Raw genomic sequence first — 21,337 nt, 5'->3', positions numbered from 1 at the left:
TGATATATTTATAGGAGCGCTGAAAGTTTAATCAAGTTTATTCCATTGTGTTGTCATTTTAAAAATCGCCAATTTGAAAACTAGCCAAATCCTGAGTTGACAAGACTATTTACAATAGTTACTTGCTATGAATGGCTGCTAATTTTGCAGATGCTATACTGCAAATATTAACTTAATGTTACAGCATTTAAAATAAGCAATGAGTATACAATACATACATTTTATCTGAACATTTTTCTTGAGATTTATATTTTAATAAATTCAACTTTCTTTGATTCATTTGTTGGGTTTATTACTTTGATTAAAATCGTAATCTTCCTGACTGACTTAAAAAAAAAAAAAACTTTAAGTGTATGTACATACAATCAAATTCATATCAAATTACATGCCACAAACTTTTATCTAAGATCTTATTTTATTATACATATTTTTATTTTTTTAACACTAAATTTCTAAAACTCTTTTTGAATAAAGCCAATGATTCACATCCTTTTAGCTCTATTTCATAGTTGTTCCACAAAATGACAAATAGATACACACATTTATTTTACTTGTGGACTTCCTCCTGGTGGCTAATGAAAAAAATACACATAAGGCACACTGGACTATAAACCGCAGGGCTCAAATCATGAGAAAAAAGTTGCGGTTCATAGTCCGAAAAATATGGTAATTCTTATTCGTCAGATTTACACTTCAGAAATTGATTTTACGGGATTAGATGTTACGGGATTGTGTGTTCTTGCCTGATCTCCGTTTCAATAATCCTACTGCCCCAGGGACCAGTATCCCAAGGGTCCTACCAACTAGACAGGCAGCATGTCTCTGAGTGTGATAGGGGCTTAAATGATTAAATAATTGCTCTCACAGTATTTGTGAGAGTTTTTAGTTTTGAGATTCAACTTTCAAGAACAAGTTACCCCCTCGCACCCCCTTCTATTTTCCTGCTCTGCACACTTGCATCTGAAAGTTGAACCGACAAGCAGTGGTCCATGCTCATGTGGGGAGGCACTCAAGCATAGTACAGAACCGTGTTAAGCAACATAGCTTTGGGGGATTAAATCCACAGAACAATCAGTTTCCACTGCTGTTCATGACCAGCAAAGCGGACAATGTGAAATCACCTAACAGAATGTATGAGACAAACCAAAACATTGGATATTGTAACAGGCAATTTATTGCTCTGAAGATCCCATTCCCTTTTCTTTGTTTGGGCAACTTTGCTGATCAGAAAAAAAAATGACAACTGATAACACATTTTAACATGAGGTCCAGAAGCTTTCCTGTACTGTAATGTATAATCATTTGTTGAGATACCGTATTTTTTGGACTATTAGGTGGACATAAAAGCATCCATCCATCCATCCATCCATCCATCCATCCATCCATCCATCCATCCATCCATCCATCCATCCATCCATCCATCCATCCATACATCCATCCATCCATCCATACATCCATCCATCCATCCATTTTCTAGACCTGATTATCCTCACAAGGGCCGTGAGCTTGCCGGTGCCTATCCCAGGTGAGTTCGGGCAGTAGGTGGGCTACACCCTGAACTGGTTGCCAGGCAATCACAGGGCACTGACGGACAAAAAATTATTCTGGCACCCAATCACACCTGAGGACAATTTTAGTGTGTCCAATACACCTGCCTACATGTTTTTGGATTATTGGAGGAAGCCGGAGTGCCTGGAAAAAAACCACGCGGGCTCGTGGAGAACAAGCATATTCCACACAGAAAGGCTGGAGCCAGCTGGATTGGAACTCGGGTCCTTTAACTGTGAGACAAAGGTGCTAACCACTGCCCCACCGACTTAAAAGCAATTTGTCGTAACTTTCTCATCACTAACCATGCCATTTTTAATTGCCATGCCATCCTTATTTAAGTTCACCCTAGGGAAAAACATGGTACTTGACATCATCCATTCATTTTATATAGCCGCTTATCCCCACAGGGCTCGCAGGCTTCTCAATTGTCTTCGGGCAGTAAGCGGGGGACACCCTGAACTGGTTGCCAGCCAATCACAGGGTACACAGAGACGAACGATCAATCACGTGCCCAATAACACCTAAAGACAATTTAGTTTGTCCAATTCACCTGCCGTGCATGTTTTTGGGGTGTGGGAGGAAGCCGGAGTGCCCGGAGAGAGCCCACGCGGGCTCAGGGAGAACATGCAAACTCCACACAGGAAGGCCGGAGCCAGGTGGATTTGTACCGGGACCTTTGAATTGTGAGGCAGACATGCTATTCACTGCGCCACCGAGCCGCCCTACTTCACATCAGTCTACAAATGATTACTTATTAGCAGAAATACATAGCTCATTCTGGAAGTTGAAGTTATGGTCGAAATATATGCTACTAAAAAGTAAAAAACTTATAAGCGAGGCCGACTTGTACTCGGAGAAAGATGATAGTTATCCTTTATCAGAATAATATGAATGAATCTACATCGTTCATGTGTTTATTTTTGCAAAAGAATACATTCATGTTTTTTATTTCACACTCAAAGCTCCTTCTCGAGCTTCTGTGTTTTCTTCTTAATCTTTTCATTGATTCTTACTGCCCACAAGGGGACCGATATCTGGTGAAGACAAGCCATCAGAGGCCCTGACCAGCAATCAGCTTTTGTATCTAATCTCTTTTTACTGCCTCAGGAAACCATCCCCTACTATTATCATAATTATTGTACTAGGCAAACCTGGTGGGGACACGTCACCGCAAATTATATTTACGGTCCTTGTTTTTTTTGTCACTCATTTTCTATTTACCGCCACATAAGAGAGGGCTGTGTTCCAACCAGATTTGTTCAAGAGAGCCAAAGTGATTTCCAAAAGTATGTATTGGTCAGTCTGCGCCGGAAATGAATCAGTCGGAAGAAGATGAAAAAATATTTGTGGGCGTTTAACTCTGTCTTGCTTCATGTGCTTTGCAAAGATACGTTTGGCTGCAGGCAGGGTCAAACTGGGAATTGCACTAACTTTTTCCTGACAGCTTTTGTCATTCTGAACGCATTCCAGTTTGCTCTCAACTTCTGCAAAAGTGCCTGGGGATGTTTTTGTGTCATGTAAGTCCTCAAACGCATTTTTAGTTTTGGACAGGAAAGACACCAGTTGCTACTGCACCTCACTGTTGCCACCTGGACCGCTGTTCTCAATACCTTGCCAGGGCTCGTGTGGCATATACTTTTTCAACAATACTTTATTCAGTCATACTTCCCATGCTTTTCAGATTATACGACACAGCGTATTACAAGGCACCATCTCAATATTCACTGGTCTTTTTTTTGGGAGACATTTCCATATAAACGGTACATTCGGTTATAAGGTGCACCGTGTTTTAAGGTGATAAGATTTTTGATTTTTGAGGAAGTCAAAATATATTGCGTCTGATAATCATAGAAATCATAGTATTCTTTGGGAGTGATTGGGAGTGGATCCCTTCTTTTTATTATTTTTTTTGCTGAATAGACTTTTTTCCGATGGTGACATGATTACCTGCAGATTGCGCATATGATCGACCTCTGCTATTTTTAAAAGAGACCTTGGTTTGACTCTGTCTTATGCAACAGTTTCACTGTTTGCTGAGTAGACTCAGTGGCTGTGTTGTTGTCTACCTTTATGACGAGGCCTGTTTCCTGTCAGCTGCATGGCCCACTTTTAATGGAGTCTATTTACGACGAGCGTTTGATGCAAGGCTGGGATTATAAGGGGATCCCAAATTTTATGGACATTTTTTTTTGGTTTAAAGATGAGTGTGAGAAGTTTTCAATGAGAGTGAGGAGCGTTTATGAAGAGGTGGGCATTTTTTGCTGGTCCCCAATTCATCGTTTGTCTTATTTTTTATCAAGTCAAAACAAATTTTAATCGTCAGCCTGTTGGTCTATTGTTTGGTTTTACCTACACTTCTGCCGTCACTTCATCAAGGTGGAGATATAAAAAAAAATTGATGGTCAGTCGTTTGTTGGTGAAACAGGTGTCCCTCAATGATGGATTGACGGAATGCCCATCTAAGACTGGACAAAGAATTCTTCAGGTGCTTTAGTTTTTAATGTTCAGTTATATCTTACTTTAAAAATGTGTGCCTTTAATTTGCAAGGCCGCGTTATATTTCTGTTTCCTGTTTTTACTTTCCTGAAACCGATTGGCTGTCTTGCGTCACATTTTGTGTCCCGTCGCACCGAACGTGTATAGTCGACTTCTCCTGATCACCCAATCACGCAAACTTCAATGCAATTTTCTGCACATCAAACTTCAGAACAATAATCATAAAGTTATTTAAAATAACATAATCTTATAGATGAATGGATGCGTGGATGTAGTTTAAAGAGACATTATTTTGTAAATCTCAAAACTGTAGTTCGTGGTGCAAAACAGTAGAAATATACTTGCTGATGCTTTATTTTATTTTGACCTCAAATTATTTGTCATGGCTAATGTCAGCCAGTCGTTATCTGTTCGTGTGTGTGCTAATTTGCTAGCTTTTGTCTTATTTTATGTCTTGATATGTCTTAGCATGCTTAGCAACCCCTTGTTTGCCTTTGTGAAAGTGCTACTTATTAGTATGGTAGTTTTTTTTTCCTACTATGGTAGAGAGGATTTACAAAAATGACATATATGAAGTCCATTCTGTTGCAGCGCAAGCTAGCTTGGCACCTAGCATTGCCAATCCGCACTGGTATATACGTATGTATTTTTTAAACTAGTTCTGAGCTGGTTATTTTTCACAGTAACATACCACTGATTGTTGAGCTTGGGAGATAAGAGCCCTTTAAACAAACAAGCAGAAAAAAAAATGCAGCTTTGATGATTTCAGTTGCGCTGTCTAAGATGGTGATTTCGGTACCAAAATTCAGCCCTAATACTCTGTTGTGCTTTAACGAATAAAGTTGAGAAACGCATAATTAGAGCTTTATTTAACTGAATGAGCTAGCCTGAGAAAACCTCATTATTTACATTTCAGGACATTTTTAGTGTCACAAAATCAACTACTTGGTGCCTAATTAGATGCAATGTAGAAAAACAGTAGCTTTCTTCTCTCCCAGTTCGAATAAACAAACATTTTAAAGCTTTAGCAGCAGTGCAGTGTTATGGAAAAGAAGGATGACACGATGAAATGAGATGAAACATGAAATATTAACTCCAGAGAGAAACATTTTTCAGGGATGCTTGAAAAAGCAACAGCTTTTTTTTTTTTAACCCACAGGTGTAATAAATCTCACTATGACAATGTTTATTTCAGAACAAACCATGAAACCATACATACTAAAAACACAAAATTACTAATAACCGCTTTAGTGATGGTACCAAACCAAATATAGTGATAGATAGTGTGGGAGAACAGAATGTAAAAACGTGGCCTCAAGGGTAGCCAGGCTTCACATGATTTCTAGCAAGTCACTTGATAATTGAAGCACAGATGGCTTGTAACAGAGTTGCATGTACATAATCCAGCCTTGGGAACACACTTTTCTTCACTCAGCACTGACAAAGTACATTCAGCAGTTTTTATTGAGTTTAGTTCCAAAACATGGAGGAAAAATTGTTTCTTATTCACAAAATTTTACATTGACACTTGTATTATTAAATAATGTCTATGTCTAATTTAAAAATATGAAACAATCTTGTCTTTGCTCAGGAACGATTTCACTCATTAGTTACATTACATACAATATATAAAAATAAATAGCACAGTGTTATACTCCGTTTAATACACAGGTATATATCAATAAATATGAAAATTATGAATTATGACCATCATTTTGCTTGACTGATTCTTGCTCATTTACTAGCGTATCCTGGCCTACTCATTTGTGTCCACTGTTGTGTCCATTCTGTCTCAGCAAGACAACAAACTGTATCGCATTCCACATAAACATGTGAGTCATCATTGGAAAGGCCCAGATGTCCTGTACTGAGGACACTAGGCCTTCGTTGGGTAGCTCAAATGAGTCAAAAGGTATAGACCAAAAATTAATGTCCCCTACAGAGGACAAAAATGAACGTTTTTTTTCAAATAATATTCACATTTCTTGAAATGTTTATTTTCTGGATATTTGTTGGCTGTAAATTTTAGTCTTGATATTGAAAAAAATGATCTACAACAATTAATATATCAACAGCAAAATTAATTGATAACCATTTTTGATAACTGTTTGTTTTGGGACATTGTTTAACTTAAAAGTGTATACATTTTTTTTTGGCAGAGCAATTTTGTGAATCATTGACTTACCGTACGTACTATAAGGCACACCAGATTTTCAATGAATGACTTATTTTTAAACTGTTTTCATATATAGGGCGCACCGCATTATAAGACACATAGAATAAAGGCTATAGTAGAGACTGGGGTTACGTTATGCATCCACTAGATGGAGCTGCGCTAAAATATTTTATTTTTTCGTCCCCGAAAAATGAAAACTTGCAGTTTACGCACCGTATAAAATGCACTGGATTATAAAACACGCTGTCATCTTGAATGCTTCTAGCTGTGCTTTATAGTGCAAAAAATTCTGTAATTTTGGAAGTGACTAATTTTATGGAGTATTAAATATTATTATTAATAGGAATTTTTTCCTTATTTATATACTCAGCAGTTTTTATGGCTTAAATTCATAGTAAGAAAAAAATATTTTCTTAAAAAATGTATTTAGATGTTAGCTTGACACCAGGTTCCAATTCTAAATCCAATTTTTTGTCTGGCGGATACTCTGATTGGTGTTGGCACAGCTTCTGCGTATTTATACTTCTGTAATCTGGTGAATCCAGTTGCCTTGCAAAATTGGCCGTGGTTTAAACAAACACAGAAAGAAGACTGTCGTCTTATAGTCGCTAATGCTAAAGGCTGTGGTAATCTGACAGCCAGGGTTTCAAACAGGCTGGATTTACGCAACAGATACGTAGCGTATATGCGCTCGTACACAAAATGCTATTTTATGTCCGATGGCCTCCAAAAAGCACACTCACGGCTTTTTTTTTTCCTTTCCTGATTTAAGGCCAACATGTGCTGTCACAGTACTTTTTCTCACTCCACGGTCCTGCTGAAAGAAGTGTTGTTATGTTTGGCTGCTAACAAGATCACACCAATCTTCCAGGTTTGAAATCTTAGGTGGTTCATTCATCAAAAAAATCCAACTTGATATATAGATACATGGCTGGAAATAAGCGGTTTTGAATTGCTATTTGCTGTGTGAATTTTGGATCTTTCCTCTCATGGACTTAGTAAGATGAGAATCAAACACCCGCTGACGATCCCAACCAGTGGTGTAGTGTGCCGGTTCTCTAATGGGGTTACGGGTACGCCTGGGGGAACTCCAGAAGGTACTCTAAATACTCTAAATTAAACAAACAAACAAACATTCAAAAATCATTTACAAATAATTATTGAGTTCATTAAATGTTTCAGGAAAATATAAGGTCCTAAAACTTTTATTTTGACCCAACTTGTCCTGTGGCACCTCTCGTTACCCATTAAGTTAATGATTCATTTTTCTCTACTAAGATCCCAAGAGAGCACTCTTTATTTTTCTGTGGACAAATATTGATTTACCAGACTTATTCCTTTTTGAGAACAGGTCTGACACTTTACGTTGATTTTTTTTTGTGGACAAATATTCATTAATAATTAAGTTATTGATTTTTATTTGTGACCATATCTCTACTGTAATCCCTGTATGTTCAATATTTTTCTGTGGACAAATATTTATTTATAATTAGCTTTTTTGAGAACAGGTCTGACACTTTGTTGATTGTTTTTTGAGGACAAATATTTATCAATAATTAAGTTATTCCTTTTTGATAACAGATCTCTTCTATGATCCAAATGAGAACACTTTATGTGATTTTTTTTGTGGAAAATTACAAATGAAGTTTGAATGGTTCTACAGTTTAATAAGTCAAATAACTGCTGGCATGTCTTAAGTCTTTTTTTTTTAACCCAAAATGCTTTGCACTGGTTGAGGGTCACTTGGATGAAAACATATTTCACAGGGGGTACATGACAGAGGTACATTACAAGGGTTGAGAATGACAACCACTGGTGTAGTGCTCCCTTGAGAATTGGGTATACTCCAAATGTAACCCTTTTTTTAGTAGTAACGGAGTAACCTGGAAAAAAAAACGTATGCTAGGGATGCTGTATCCCATGGGTCCGCTGTACCTTGAAACCGCGAGATAAGGTCGCTTCTATACTGTTTTACCCCCCCTCAGATTATTACAATTATTCAGTGTATAAAAGAAACAAAATCAATTAAAAAAAAAAAAATGAAATCTCAAAATTCCCATTTGGATTAAATGCATCATGAGATTCTACAGTCCGTTATTATGGCTGCTCGTATGGATTCATATATTATTCTGCTTGGAAACACATACAGGAGCTTACTATGGATGATGAAAAATGACTACAACGGTAGAAACCAATGAAATGCTGTCTTCGTACCATCAAGTTTTCTTTTTCTGCTGTTTGCCCTCCTCCTTTTCTGTCCCTTTTGCTTTGGAACATTACCTCACTCAAAAGGTAATGTATTGTAACATTTATTGCAGTGTTTTTGAAGCGCTTGGAATGATTTACATGTAAAACATGAATCATAATATGACAAATATCATGATGTGAACGCCACTCTAGAGCAGATTGATTAGAAAAAGCCGAAATTTTATGAAAGTAAGGCATTTTAAAGCCGATATGCAATATATTGGAAACTGAACATCATATTGCAATATGCATATCGCGTCAGTTCATATCGCAATATATCGATATTATCGCCCAGCCCTAGTTGAGACTTATGGTGCATTCAATTGCAGCTGGACATTTCAAAGTCATACAGATTAAAGGATCATCGATGTATTTAACATTAATAACTGTGTCAGGTTCACCTGTTAGACATACAGTATGTGAGAAAGTATACACAAAGGAGAAAAGGCATTTCTTTCTTTCTCATGCATGAGGAGAACGGAGAAGGACTGCGCAAGTACATTTTTACTGCGCTCTGAAACAGCCTCTCCGCACCCTCTCGGTATTAGATCAAGACTTCCCTAGATACAAAAGTCATTGTTGCTCTGAAGGATTGGAGTAGACATTTGGCAACAATATAAACAATTGCTTCATGGTGGTGAGGAATGCAGTTTAGAGTCCTTGTTTTTTTCTCCTTCCTCACGAAAAGGATGCGCGACTGGTCAGGTCATGAGACCCTCATTGATCATGGGCCTGTCTCTTTCTTGCAGCTGCTTGAGATGTGTCAATTCCTCTTCTTCACAACCAACAGTAACAGAAAACATTCATCCTAATCTACTAACATACTGATCACAAAACAAACATACTAACTGATTGCATCAAACATACTAAGTGTTTGCTTAACAAATATGGAATAACCCAGATGCAACTATTCTAATGAACTGTGATTATAATAATGACATATTGTTTATTTAAGGAAAAAAGGCTGCGCAAAATATGAAAATTGCTCCTCAACTTAAGTCAATGACTTACAGGAACTGCTTTGCAAAGAAAGGGCTTTGTGTGTAGTAGAACTTTATATTGAAAACTTGTTTGCACTTTGAGGATTTTTAAATCATCTTAACATAGTCTGATTGGCTAAACAAGACAGTCCAGTTCCAAACTTTCATTTAGCACATTCAACAATACAAAGACAACCCTCCTAAGGACTCATCTCTATAATCCGGCATTTCCCTCTCTGAAAGTAAGTTATAGCTAGCTCAGTGTCCGAAGATCACACATGCAAGTTAATCCCGTCAATGTCTCAACGAGAGCATTTTCCGAGGGGAGGCATGACAACAATAGGAGAGAAGGTAATAATCTTCCCCGCTTAGAGAGTTATAGCTTATTCCGTATGAAATGATCCTTTTTGAATGCACGATAGTGATTTCTCATCATATTTACATTTTTTTTTCATTTACATATGAAACATCCACAGCAGAGCCTGCAGAATGAAGCATTTGGATTGTGTAGCACTTCATCATGCACATGACATGATATGCATTTGATTTGCTGAAACCAATGACGAATTTTATTTAGCACCTTTGTTTATATAGCGTATTTCATATACAAAGTAAATATCACGTCAGGCCAAAACATCAAAAGTCATACTAAAATCTATAGTAATGCTCTGTCAACACATGTGGGTGACATTTGTCTATTTATTTTTGTAAATTATTGACCAGTTAAAGTGTCGTAAAATACTGTATTTTTTAGACTATACGCCGCACCAGTACATAAGTATCAAAAATTGATTAAAAAACAAAACAAAAAAACAATTGTCATGGATAAGCCACACCGAAATATAAGATGCAGGTTGTAACCTCAGATATCCATGCAGAAAAATGGTATATGGCAACTTTTAATATTTTTAAATTTTGATTTTTTAATTGCCTTCATATTGCACCATCCTATCTTCAACAGACTGAACATGCTTGCATGGTTAGCACAAACATATTCATAGAAAATGGATGGATGATAGATATTTTCAACAAAAAACCGATGGAATACTACAGAATTAAATAGTGCTTCAAACGTCTTCCTCTGTCTCCCTTTGTTTAATTGCTTGATTATTTTAGTGAACATTCACAATGCACATAATTCATATACCCAATCATTCATTTATATACAAGTCACAAAACGTTTATACAATATCTTATTCAGTTTTACACATCATTTTTACATTTTTAATACTATATTTTAGATTCAAATCTGTTCGGTTCTATTTTATAGTTGTTCCATAAATTGACACTTTGACTAGGTACACACATTTGCATTACTGGTGGATTGCCCCCTAGTGGCTAGTAAAAAAAAAAAATGCAGGTATGTTGCACTGGGCTATAAGTTGCAGGGCTCCAATCATTGCGGTTTATTGTCCGAAAAATAAGGTAATACACATTTGGAGCTCACTTGGCTTTTCTTGACAATTTATTCAATTAGTATGCAGCATAGCGTCTAAATGTTGCTTCATCTTGTTTGCTTTGAACTCTTTGCTCCATTAATTGATGCAATTCTTCAGGCCTCAGATTATTACTGGCATTATATCGCATAAATATTTCTTTAATTTTTCAGATACACACATGTGGATTACCAGTGGATTACCCCCTAGTGGCTAGTCAAAAAACTGCAAATATGTCGCCACAGGACTATAGTCAAGTCAAGTCAATTTTATTTTTAAAGCACATTTAAAAAGACCATAGTCAACCAAAGTGCTGTACAATAAATATAAAAGTGCAAATAGAAACCTAAAAAAACAAAAAAAAAAAGACACACAAACCGACGAAGACATAGGTAACACAGCACTTTAGGGATGTCAACTTGCGACTACAAGCCACAGGGCTCAAATCATGAGAAAAAAGTCATGGCTTATAGTCCAAAAAACATGAGAATTCACATTAGGGGTTGACTTTGTGTACAGCATAACGTCTAAATGTTAGCTTCACCATCTTTGCTTTGAACTCATTGACCGTATTCGGCAGGCCTCAGATGTCTGGAGTAACAACTCATTAACATTTCTTCAATTTTTCAGGACCTAAACCATTCTGTGATTCATAGCGGCAGAATTTTAAATTCTTTTCTACATCTGACTGAGCGCCATGACATGCAAACCTTGTTTCCTCTGTTCGCGTAATGTTTTCTTCTTTTGTCGAGTCTAACTTATAAACCCACACCACAGAGACACGACAAAGGAAATTGATGGCAAACTACTTAGCAGATCATTACTGGCAAGATGTGAGACTAGGGCTGTCAAAAGCAGTCTTTTCACACTGGTCAGGAATGCAGCGTCTCTTTTTTTCCCCGTCACCCCGCTCAGCCTCATTATCGACTCTTAGAGGCTCTTGCCCACCCACTCTCGCCTGTGTTGGAATATTTGTTCGAGAGAAAGGTGATTTTACAATCAAGTAAGAAGCTCCTGAAGATCCCCGCCCGCCCTTTGCTCATGGCCATTTGATCAAGCGGCAGCAAATAACGGCAACCTCAATCAATACCGTGTGTGTTTGTCCGCGTGTGAATAATCGCCAGGATTCTGCTAAGTAGGATTGCTAAGTGAAGGAGAAGACATAAAAAGACTAGGAGCCAAGTCCTAGTCTATAGAAAATGGGACTCAACTAAATAATGGTACCAAGCAAACAAGGGGACGGTGTCACGCAGTTTATTGAGCTTGCTTTACTAAGCCCGCAGAGGATGGGGAAAAAATCTATCTTCTCGGTGCTGAAAGTGAGAAAGTGACCACAGTTCCCCACAACAACGTCAAATGAATAAACATGAATTACAGTGGCAGCATGGTGAATTAGTGGTTAGGAGTGATGCGACAGATCGTCTTTAGGCCGTAGAAAAAGCACAGGGAAAAACAGTTTTCTTCCTAAAAAGTGGACTTTTCCGGTTCTCTTTGGAAAGTTCAACTTACCATGCACAAGGCTGTGAAGACACCCCTGCCATTTCCACATCAAATAAAGGATCTAAGCTTAAATTTCACTGGTGACCCAAAAAAACAGGACTCATCTTTTTGCACAAGACTTTTAGAACAGCCTGGAGGTTGATGTGGAAACCATCTGTCTATTTTCCATGTCTTCCAATTTCAATGACATTTCTTAGCTTGCTGTGAGAGTTTGTTTTCTCAAGTGCGTGACAAGTAGTCTAACCCAACGGTGTTTAACGGAGCAGGCTTTCAGAAAACTTGGGTTCAAATCCCACCACTGCTGTTTTCATGTCAAATAAATGATCATATCTTATATTTCACTGGTGACCCCAAAAAACTGGACTTCTTCCTAAAAAAAATGCTCTGGTTGTATAAATATTTTATTATCTCATGCAGCATAAAGGTATATTAGAAATACACTCTCTATTCTCCATGTCTTCCATTCATACCACATTTCTTAGCTTGCCATCAGTGTTCCTTTTCCCAAGTGGTTGGTAGGCAGTATGGCAGAGAGGTCTGTGACGCTGGATCAAGGCTCCAGTCTCTCAGGGGGCGTGGCTTCAAATGTCACCACTGCCATTTCCACCTAGAATTAGAGATTACTTCCTGGAGTTCTCTGGTGACACAGTAAAACAGTTCTTCCTAAAAAACACATCCTTCTAGTTCCCTTTGAAGAGTTTAAATCCTAATTCCTAAAGCTATTGAGACAGCACTGACCTGAAAGTTGATGTGGAAACCAGCCCACTATTCTCGTTATCACCATTCAACCACATTTCTTTGCTTAATACACTTCGCTGCGCCACTCTGCTACTGGTTACCAAGCTTATGTACTGTACAGTTCCGGTTCTCTAGTGTGTTCTTGAAAAAGTCTAATACACAAGGCCGCACTGACCTGGAGGTTGATGTTGCAACCAACTCTCTTTTATCCACTTCTTCTCCCCCATTCAACCGTATTTCTGAGCTTGGCACGAGTGTTCTTTTTCACAAGTGGTATGCAGGTAGTGTGGCGGAGCGGTCTAAACCACTGGCTTAAGGCTCCAGTCTCTCTGGAGGCATGGGTTAAAATCCCACCACTGCCATTTAAACATCAAATAAAACATCATTTCCAAAATTTCGCTGATGAAACAGTTCTTCCTAATAGGGGAAATGTTCTCTTTCAAGAAACCACCATCTTATACACAAGGATACTGAGACATCACTGACCTGATTGATGGTACTTCTTGAAAACAACTTTTTACTCTGCACATGTTGCCCATTCAACTACATTTCTTAGCTTGCCATCAGTGTTTGTTTTCCTAGTTCTCTTTGAAGAGTTTAAAACATTAGCCACAAGGCTGTCAAGACGACATTAATGTGGAGCTTCGTGTGGAAACCTTCTCTTTCTTCTCAAACATTGCTAGCAAAGGATGGTTTCAATCCATTGACCTCCTGGTGAGGGGCGCCGCACGCTTTCGCTGCGCTACTTGGCTGATATTCACTAAGGTTATGTACTGTACATTTATGGTTCTCTAGAGTGTTCTTGACAGAGTTCAACATCTAACACACAAGGTTATTAGGACAGCATTGACCTGGAAGTCGATGTGACAATCAACTATCTTTTATCCACTTCTTCTCCACCAGTCAACCATATTTCTTAGCTAACCACAAGTGTTGCTTTTCACAAGTGGTTTGACGGTAGTGTGGCCGAGTGGTCTTAGGCGCTCCATTTAGGCTCCAGTCTCTCTTGAGGCATGGGTTCAATTCCCATCACTTCCATTTAAACATCAAATGAGACATTATTTCCAAAACTTTGTGTTGAACTGAAATAGTTCTTCCTAAAAAGTAAAATGATCTCTTTGAAGAAATCAGCATCTTATACACAAGGCTATTAAGCATCACTCACCTGATGGTACTTCATGAAACCAACTTTTTATTCTTGACGTCTTCCCCATTCAACCACATTTCTTAGCTTTCCATGAGTGTTGCTTTTTCTAGACAGATTCTCTTTGAAAAGTTCAAAACTTAAGTCACAAATGTGTCAAGACAACTACAACCTGGAGCTTCGCACAAAAAGCTTCTCTATGTTGTTAGAAGAGGATGGTTTTGATCCATTGACTTCTGGGTTATGGGCCGAGCACACTTGCACTGCGCTACTCTGCTGCTGGTTGCTATGTTAATGTACTTGTACCATTCCAGTTCTCTAATGTGTTCTTGAAAGAGTTCAATGTCTAACACACAAGGCTATTAAGGCCGCATTGAGGTTGAAGTGGAGACCAACTCTCTTTTATCCACTTCTTCTACCCCATTCAACCATATTTCTTAGCTTGCCACGAGTGTTCCTTTTCACAAGCGTTCTGCAAGTAGTGTGGCCGAGCGGTCTAAGGCGCTGGATTTAAGCTCCAGTAACTGCCAATAAAACATGAATTCCAAATTTTCGCAGATGAAACAGTTCTTCCTAACAAGGGACATGTTCTCTTTGAAGAAACCAGTATCTTACACACAAGGCTATTGAGACATCAGTGACCTGGTGGATTTTGTTCAAAGAGACTTCTCATTCTCCATGTCTTCCCCATTCAACCACATTTCTTAGTTTACCATGAGTCTTGGTTTTCCTAGACATGTTCTCTTTGAAAATTTCTAAAGATAAGTCACAAGGGTGTCAAGACAACTACAACCTGGAACTTTGCACAAAAACCTTCTCTATGTTGTCAAATAATGATAGCAGAGGATGGTTTTGATCCATCGACCTCTGGGTTATGGGCCCAGCACGCTTCCGCTGCGCTACTCTGCTGCTGGTTGCAAGGGGTTATGTACTGTACCATTCCGGTTCTCTAGTGTGTTCTTGAAAGAGTTCAAGGTCTAATGTACAAGGCTATTTTGAACGCACTGGAGATTGAAGTGGAGACCAACTCTCTTTTATCCACTTCTTCTCCCCCATTCAACCGTATTTCTTAGCTTGGGACGAGTGTTCCCTTCCACAAGTGGTTTACAGGTAGTGTGGCGGAGTGGTCTAAACCACTGGATTAAGGGTCCAGTCTCTCATGAGGTGTGGATTAAAATCCCACTACTGCTAATAATACATAAATTTTCTTTAATCCACTTCTTCTCCCCCGTTCAAACTTTTTTCTTAGCTTACCACAAGTTCTTCTTTTATGGGCTGGGTTATGGGCCCAGCACGCTTCTGCTGCACCACTCTGCTGGTGGTTGCCAAGTTCGTGTACTGTACCGTTCCAGTTCTCTAATGTGTTCTTGAAAGAGTTCAACATCTAACGCACAAGGCTATTAAGACCGCACTGACCTGGAGGTTGAAGTGGAGAGCAACTCTCTTCTATCCATTGCTTCTCCCCCATTCCACCGTATTTCTTAGTTTACCAGAGTTTTTTCTTTTCACATGTGGTTTGCAGATAGGGTGTATGAGCGGTCTAAGGCGCTGGATTTAGACTTCAGTCTCTTCCCCATTCAATCACATTTCTTAGCCTGCCGTGAGTGTTGGTTTTCCTCGACAGGTTCTCTTTGAAGAGTTCAAAACATAAGTAGCAAGGGTGTCAAGACAAATACAGAACGGAAACCTTGTCTATGTTCTGTAACAGTGCTAGCAGAGGATGGCTTCGATCCATCGACCTCTGGGTTATGGGCCCAGCACGCTTCCGCTGCGCCACTCTGCTGCTGGTTGCTAAATTCGTGTACTGTACCGTTCCAGTTCTCTAATGTGTTCTTGAAAGAGTTCAACGTCTAACGCACAAGGCTATTAAAGCCACATTGACCTGGAGGTTGAGGTGGAGACCAACTCTCTTATATCCACTTCTTCTACCCCATTCAACCATATTTCTTTGCTTGCCGCAAGTGTCCACAGGTAGTGTGGCCGAGCGGTCTAAGGTGCTGGATTTAGGCTCCAGTCTCTAAGGAGGCGTGGGTTCAAATCCCACCACTGCCATTCAAAACACCAATGAAACATTATTTCTCTTTTATCCACATCTTCACCCTCATTTAACCGTAATTCTTAGCTTGCCACGACTGTTCCTTTTCACAGGTGATGTGTGGCCAAGCGGTCTGAGGTGCTGGATTTAGGCTCCAGTCTCTTGGGAGGCATGGCTCAAATCCCACTACTGCCTTTTAAAGACCAAAAAAACATAAATTCCAAATTTTCAAAGATGAAATACTTCTTCCTAAGAAGGGACATGTTGTCTTTGAAGAAACCAGCATCTTATACACAAGGCTAATGACACATCAATAACCGCATGGTACTACTTTAAACCAAAAGTTTACGCTCCACATTTTCCCCATTCAACCACATTTCTTAGCTTGCCTTGGTTTTCCTAGACAGGTTCTCTTTGAAAACTTCAAAATATAAATGACAAGGGTGTCAAGACAACTACAACATGAAGCTTCGCACAGAAACCTTACCTATGTTCTCAAATATTGCTAGCAGAGGATGGTTTCGATCCATCGACCTCTGGGTTATGGGCCCAGCACGCTTCCGCTGCGCCACTCTGCTGCTGGCTGTTGGGCTTATCTACTTTACAGTTCGGGTTCTCCAGTGTGTTCTTGAAAGAGTTCAAGGTCTAATGCACAGGGCTTTTTCGAACCCATTGACCAGGAGATTGAAGTGGAGACCAACTCTCTTTTATCCACTTCTTCTACCCCATTGAACCGTATTTCTTAGCTTGCCACGGGTGTTCCTTTTCAGAAGCATTTTGCAGGTAGTGTGGCCGAGCGGTCTAAGGCGCTGGATTTAGGCTCCAGTCTCTCGGGAGGTGTGGTTTGAATCCCACCATTGCCATTTAACATCATTTCAAAACTTTTCACTTATAAAGCAGTTTTTCTAAAAAGGCAAATGTTTCCTTTGAAGAAACCAGCAGCTTATAAACAAGGCTACTGAGACATCACTCACCTAATGGTACTTCTTGAAACCAACTTTTTATTCTTGACGTCTTCCACATTCAACCACATTTCGTAGCTTTCCATGAGTGTTCCTTTTCATGGACAGGTTCTCTTTGAAGAGTTCAAAACATAAACCACAAGGGTGTCAAGACAACTACAAGCTGGAGACTTGTACAGAAACCTTCTTCCTCTTCTCAAATATTGCTAGCAGAGGATGGTTTCGATTCATCAAACTCTGGGTTATGGGCCCAGCACGATACCATCGGGCCACTCTTCTGCTGGTTGTCAAGGTTATGTACTGTACCATTCCGGTTCTCTAGTGTGTTCTTGAACGAGTTCAACGTCTAACGCACAAGGCTAAAAAGACCACACTGAACTGGAGGTTGAAGTGGAGACCAACTCTCTTTTATCCGCTTCTTCTACCCCATTCAACCATATTTCTTAGCTTGGGACGAGAGTTCCCTTCCATGAGTGGTTTGCAGGTAGTGTGGCGGAGCAGTCTAAACCACTGGATTAAGGGTCCAGTCTCTCATGAGGTGTGGATTAAAATCCCACTACTGCTAATAAAACATAAATGATCTTTAATCCACTTCTTCTCCCCCGTTCAACCTTTTTTCCTAGCTTACCACAAGTTTTTCTTTTATGGGCTGGGTTATGGGCCCAGCACGCTTCTGCTGCACCACTCTGCTGGTGGTTGCCAAGTTGATGTACTGTACAGTTCCAGTTCTCTAATGTGTTCTTGAAAGAGTTCAACGTCTAACGCACAAGGATATTAAGACCGCACTGACCTAGAGGTTGAAGTGGAGACCAACTCTCTTCTATCCATTGCTTCTCCCACATTCCAAGTCACAATGGTTTCTAGACGACATCAACCTGGAGCTTCGCACAGAAATCCTCTCTTTTTTCTCAAAATTTGGTAGCAGAGGATGGCTCGATCCATCGACCTCTGGGTTATGGGCCCAGCACGCTTCCGCTGCGCCACTCTGCTGCTGGTCGCTAGGCTTATCTACTGTACGGTTCCGGTTCTCCGGTGTGTTCTTGAAAGAGTTCAACGGCTAAAGCACAAGGATATTAAGAGCGCACTGACCTGGAGGTTGAAGTGGAGACCAGCTCTCTTCTATACATTGCTTCTCCCCCATTCCACCGTATTTCTTAGTTTACCACGAGTTTTTCCTTTTCACATGCGGTTTGCAGATAGGGTGGATGAGCGGTCTAAGGCGCTGGATTTAGACTACGGTCTCTTCCCCATTCAACCACATTTCTTAGCCTGCCGTGAGAGTTGGTTTTCCTCGACAGGTTCTCTTTGAAGAGTTCAAAACATAAGTCACAAGGGTGTCAAGACAAATACAGAACGGAACCCTTGTCTATGTTCTGTAACAGTGCTAGCAGAGGATGGCTTCGATCCATCGACCTCTGGGTTATGGGCCCAGCACGCTTCCGCTGCGCCACTCTGCTGCTGGTTGCCAAGTTAGTGTACTGTACCGTTCCAGTTCTCCAATGTGTTCTTGAAAGAGTTCAACGTCTAACGCACAAGGCAATTAAGGCCACACTGACCTGGAGGTTGAGGTGGAGACCAACTCTCTTTTACCCACTTCTTCTACCCCATTCAAACATATTTCTTTGCTTGCCACAAGTGTTTCTTTTCTCACCACAGGTAGTGTGGCCGAGCGGTCTAAGGCGCTGGACTTAGGCTCCAGTCTCTAAGGAGGCGTGGGTTCAAATCCCACCACTGCCACTTAAACACCAAACTTCCACATTTTTGCAGATGGAACAGTTCTTTCTAAAAAGGGAAATGTACTCTTTGAAGAAACCAGCATCTTATACACCATAGGTGTCGACCTCGGGTTCTGGAGGGCCGGTACCTTGCATTGTTTTTGAACAGTCTCTCGCAAACACACCTGATTCAAATGCTTAGAATCATTTTGAAGCTTGCTGATAGGCTTATCATTTGAATCAGGTGTGTTGGTGTGAGAAAATCTGAAAACATCCAGGATAGCGGCCCTCGAGGAGTAGAATTGTGTATATGAGAAATGACTGACCTGATGGTACTTCATGAAACCAACTTTTTATTCTCGACGTCTTCCACATTCAACCACATTACTTAGCTTGCCATGAGTGTTTGTTTTTCTATCCAGGTTCTCTTTGAAGAGTTAAAAACAGAAACCAGCATCTTATACACAAGGCTAATGACACATCAATAACCGCATGGTACTACTTTAAACCAAAAGTTTACGCTCCACATTTTCCCCATTCAACCACATTTCTTAGCTTGCCTTGGTTTTCCTAGACAGGTTCTCTTTGAAAATTTCAAAACATAAATGACAAGGGTGTCAAGACAACTACAACATGAAGCTTTGCACAGAAACCTTACCTATGTTCTCAAATATTGCTAGCAGAGGATGGTTTTGATCCATCGACCTCTGGGTTATGGGCCCAGCACGCTTCCGCTGCGCCACTCTGCTGCTGATTGCCACATTAATGCACTGTACTGTTCCAGTTCTCTAATGTGTTCTTGAAAGAGTTCAACGTCTAACGCACAAGGCTATTAAGGCCACACTGACTTGGAGGTTGAAGTGGAGACCAACTCTCTTTTATCCACTTCTTCTACCCCATTCAACTGTATTTCTTAGCTTGCCACGAGTGTTCCTTTTTACAAATGTTCTGCAGGTAGTGTGGCTGAGCGGTCTAAGGGGCTGGATTAAGGCTCCAGTCTCTCATGACGTGTGTTTTCAAATCCCATCACTGACATTCAAAAACCAATAATACATAAATTCAAAACTTTCGCAGATGAAACAGTTCTTCCTAACAAGGTACATGTTCTCTTCGAAGAAACCAGCATCTTATACACAAGGCTACGGAGACATCACTGACCTGATGGTACTTCTTGGAAACAAGTTTTTTATTCTTGATGTTTTCCCCATTCAACCAAATTACTTAGCTTTCCATGAGTGTTCCTTTTCATGGACAGGTTCTCTTTGAAGAATTCAAAACATAAATCACAAGGTTGCCAAGATGACATCAACCTGGAGCTTCGCACGGAAAACTTATTTTTCCTCACAAACTTTGCTAGCAGAGGATGGTTTCGATCCATCGACCTCTGGGTTATGGGCCCAGCACGCTTCCACTGCGCCACTCTGCTGCTGGTTGTCAATGTTATGTACTGTACCATTCCGGTTCTCTAGTGTGTTTTTGAACGAGTTTAATGTCTAATGCACAAGGCTAATAAGACCACACTGACCTGGAGGTTGAAGTGGAGACTAACTCTCTTTTATCCATTTCTTCTCCCCCATTCAACCGTATTTCCATGAGTGTTCCTTTTCACTAGTGGATTTTAGCTACTGTGGCCAAGTGGTCTAAGGCGCTAGAGTTAGGCTTCAGTCTCTCAGGAAGCATGGGTTCCACATTCCACCACTGCCATTTAAACACCAAGTAAACCATAAGTTCCAAAATTTGGTACTTCTTGAAACCAATGTTTTACTTTCCAGGTCTTCCCCATTCAACCACATTTCTTAGCTTGTCATGATTGTTGGTTTTCATAGACAGGTTCTCTTTGAAGAGTTCAAAACATAAGTCACAAGGTTGTCATGGCGACTTTAACCCGGAGCTCCGATGGAAACCTTCTCTTTGTTCTCACATCATTTAGGCAGAGGGGCCCAGCTTTTAGCGTTCCCCCCCCAAAAAAAATGCGAATCGCAGAGGGCGATAAAAATCAAAGCGAAAAGTAGCAAGGGATCACTGCATATTCTTTTAATAAAAATAGTTACGATTTTATTACTCTGATGAATACGTAATAATGGCTAGCAGAGGATGGTTTAGATCAGTGGTCGGCAACCCAAAATGTTGAAAAAGCCATATTGGACCAAAAAAACCCCCAAAAAACAAATATGTCTGGAGCCGCAACAAAATTAAAAGCCTTATAATGAAGGGTTATTATATATCCATAATAGCTATATTAGCCTACTATCAAAATGATTAAGTTAACTACGAAAACATAATGAGGCTTCGTGATTAAATGATTAAATGTTTATTTTTCCTGCTGCGCATCCCGTTGTAAATGACGCACCACATGG

The 21,337-nt window shown here is 39.8% G+C and overlaps 6 non-coding genes across 6 annotated transcripts; 2 read left to right on the top strand and 4 right to left on the bottom strand.

The window, feature by feature from the left end:
- Positions 1-15,105: 15,105 nt before the first annotated feature.
- trnam-cau (transfer RNA methionine (anticodon CAU)) lies at positions 15,106-15,177 on the bottom strand. The gene has a single exon. It is a non-coding gene; the product is annotated as a tRNA-Met (tRNA).
- Positions 15,178-16,238: 1,061 nt separating this feature from the next.
- On the top strand, positions 16,239-16,320 carry trnal-uag (transfer RNA leucine (anticodon UAG)). The gene has a single exon. It is a non-coding gene; the product is annotated as a tRNA-Leu (tRNA).
- Positions 16,321-16,809: 489 nt separating this feature from the next.
- Positions 16,810-16,881, bottom strand: trnam-cau (transfer RNA methionine (anticodon CAU)). Its single transcript has one exon. It is a non-coding gene; the product is annotated as a tRNA-Met (tRNA).
- Positions 16,882-18,920: 2,039 nt separating this feature from the next.
- Positions 18,921-19,002, top strand: trnal-uag (transfer RNA leucine (anticodon UAG)). The gene has a single exon. It is a non-coding gene; the product is annotated as a tRNA-Leu (tRNA).
- Positions 19,003-19,657: 655 nt separating this feature from the next.
- trnam-cau (transfer RNA methionine (anticodon CAU)) lies at positions 19,658-19,729 on the bottom strand. Its single transcript has one exon. It is a non-coding gene; the product is annotated as a tRNA-Met (tRNA).
- Positions 19,730-20,334: 605 nt separating this feature from the next.
- On the bottom strand, positions 20,335-20,406 carry trnam-cau (transfer RNA methionine (anticodon CAU)). The gene has a single exon. It is a non-coding gene; the product is annotated as a tRNA-Met (tRNA).
- Between the last annotated feature and the right edge of the window lie 931 nt (positions 20,407-21,337).

The sequence above is a fragment of the Hippichthys cyanospilos genome, chromosome 13 (genome assembly GCF_059441005.1).
Source record: "Hippichthys cyanospilos isolate Australia breed blue-spotted pipefish chromosome 13, RoL_Hcya_1.0, whole genome shotgun sequence".
Lineage (NCBI taxonomy): Eukaryota > Metazoa > Chordata > Actinopteri > Syngnathiformes > Syngnathidae > Hippichthys > Hippichthys cyanospilos.
This window is presented reverse-complemented; position numbering and strand designations above follow the sequence as displayed.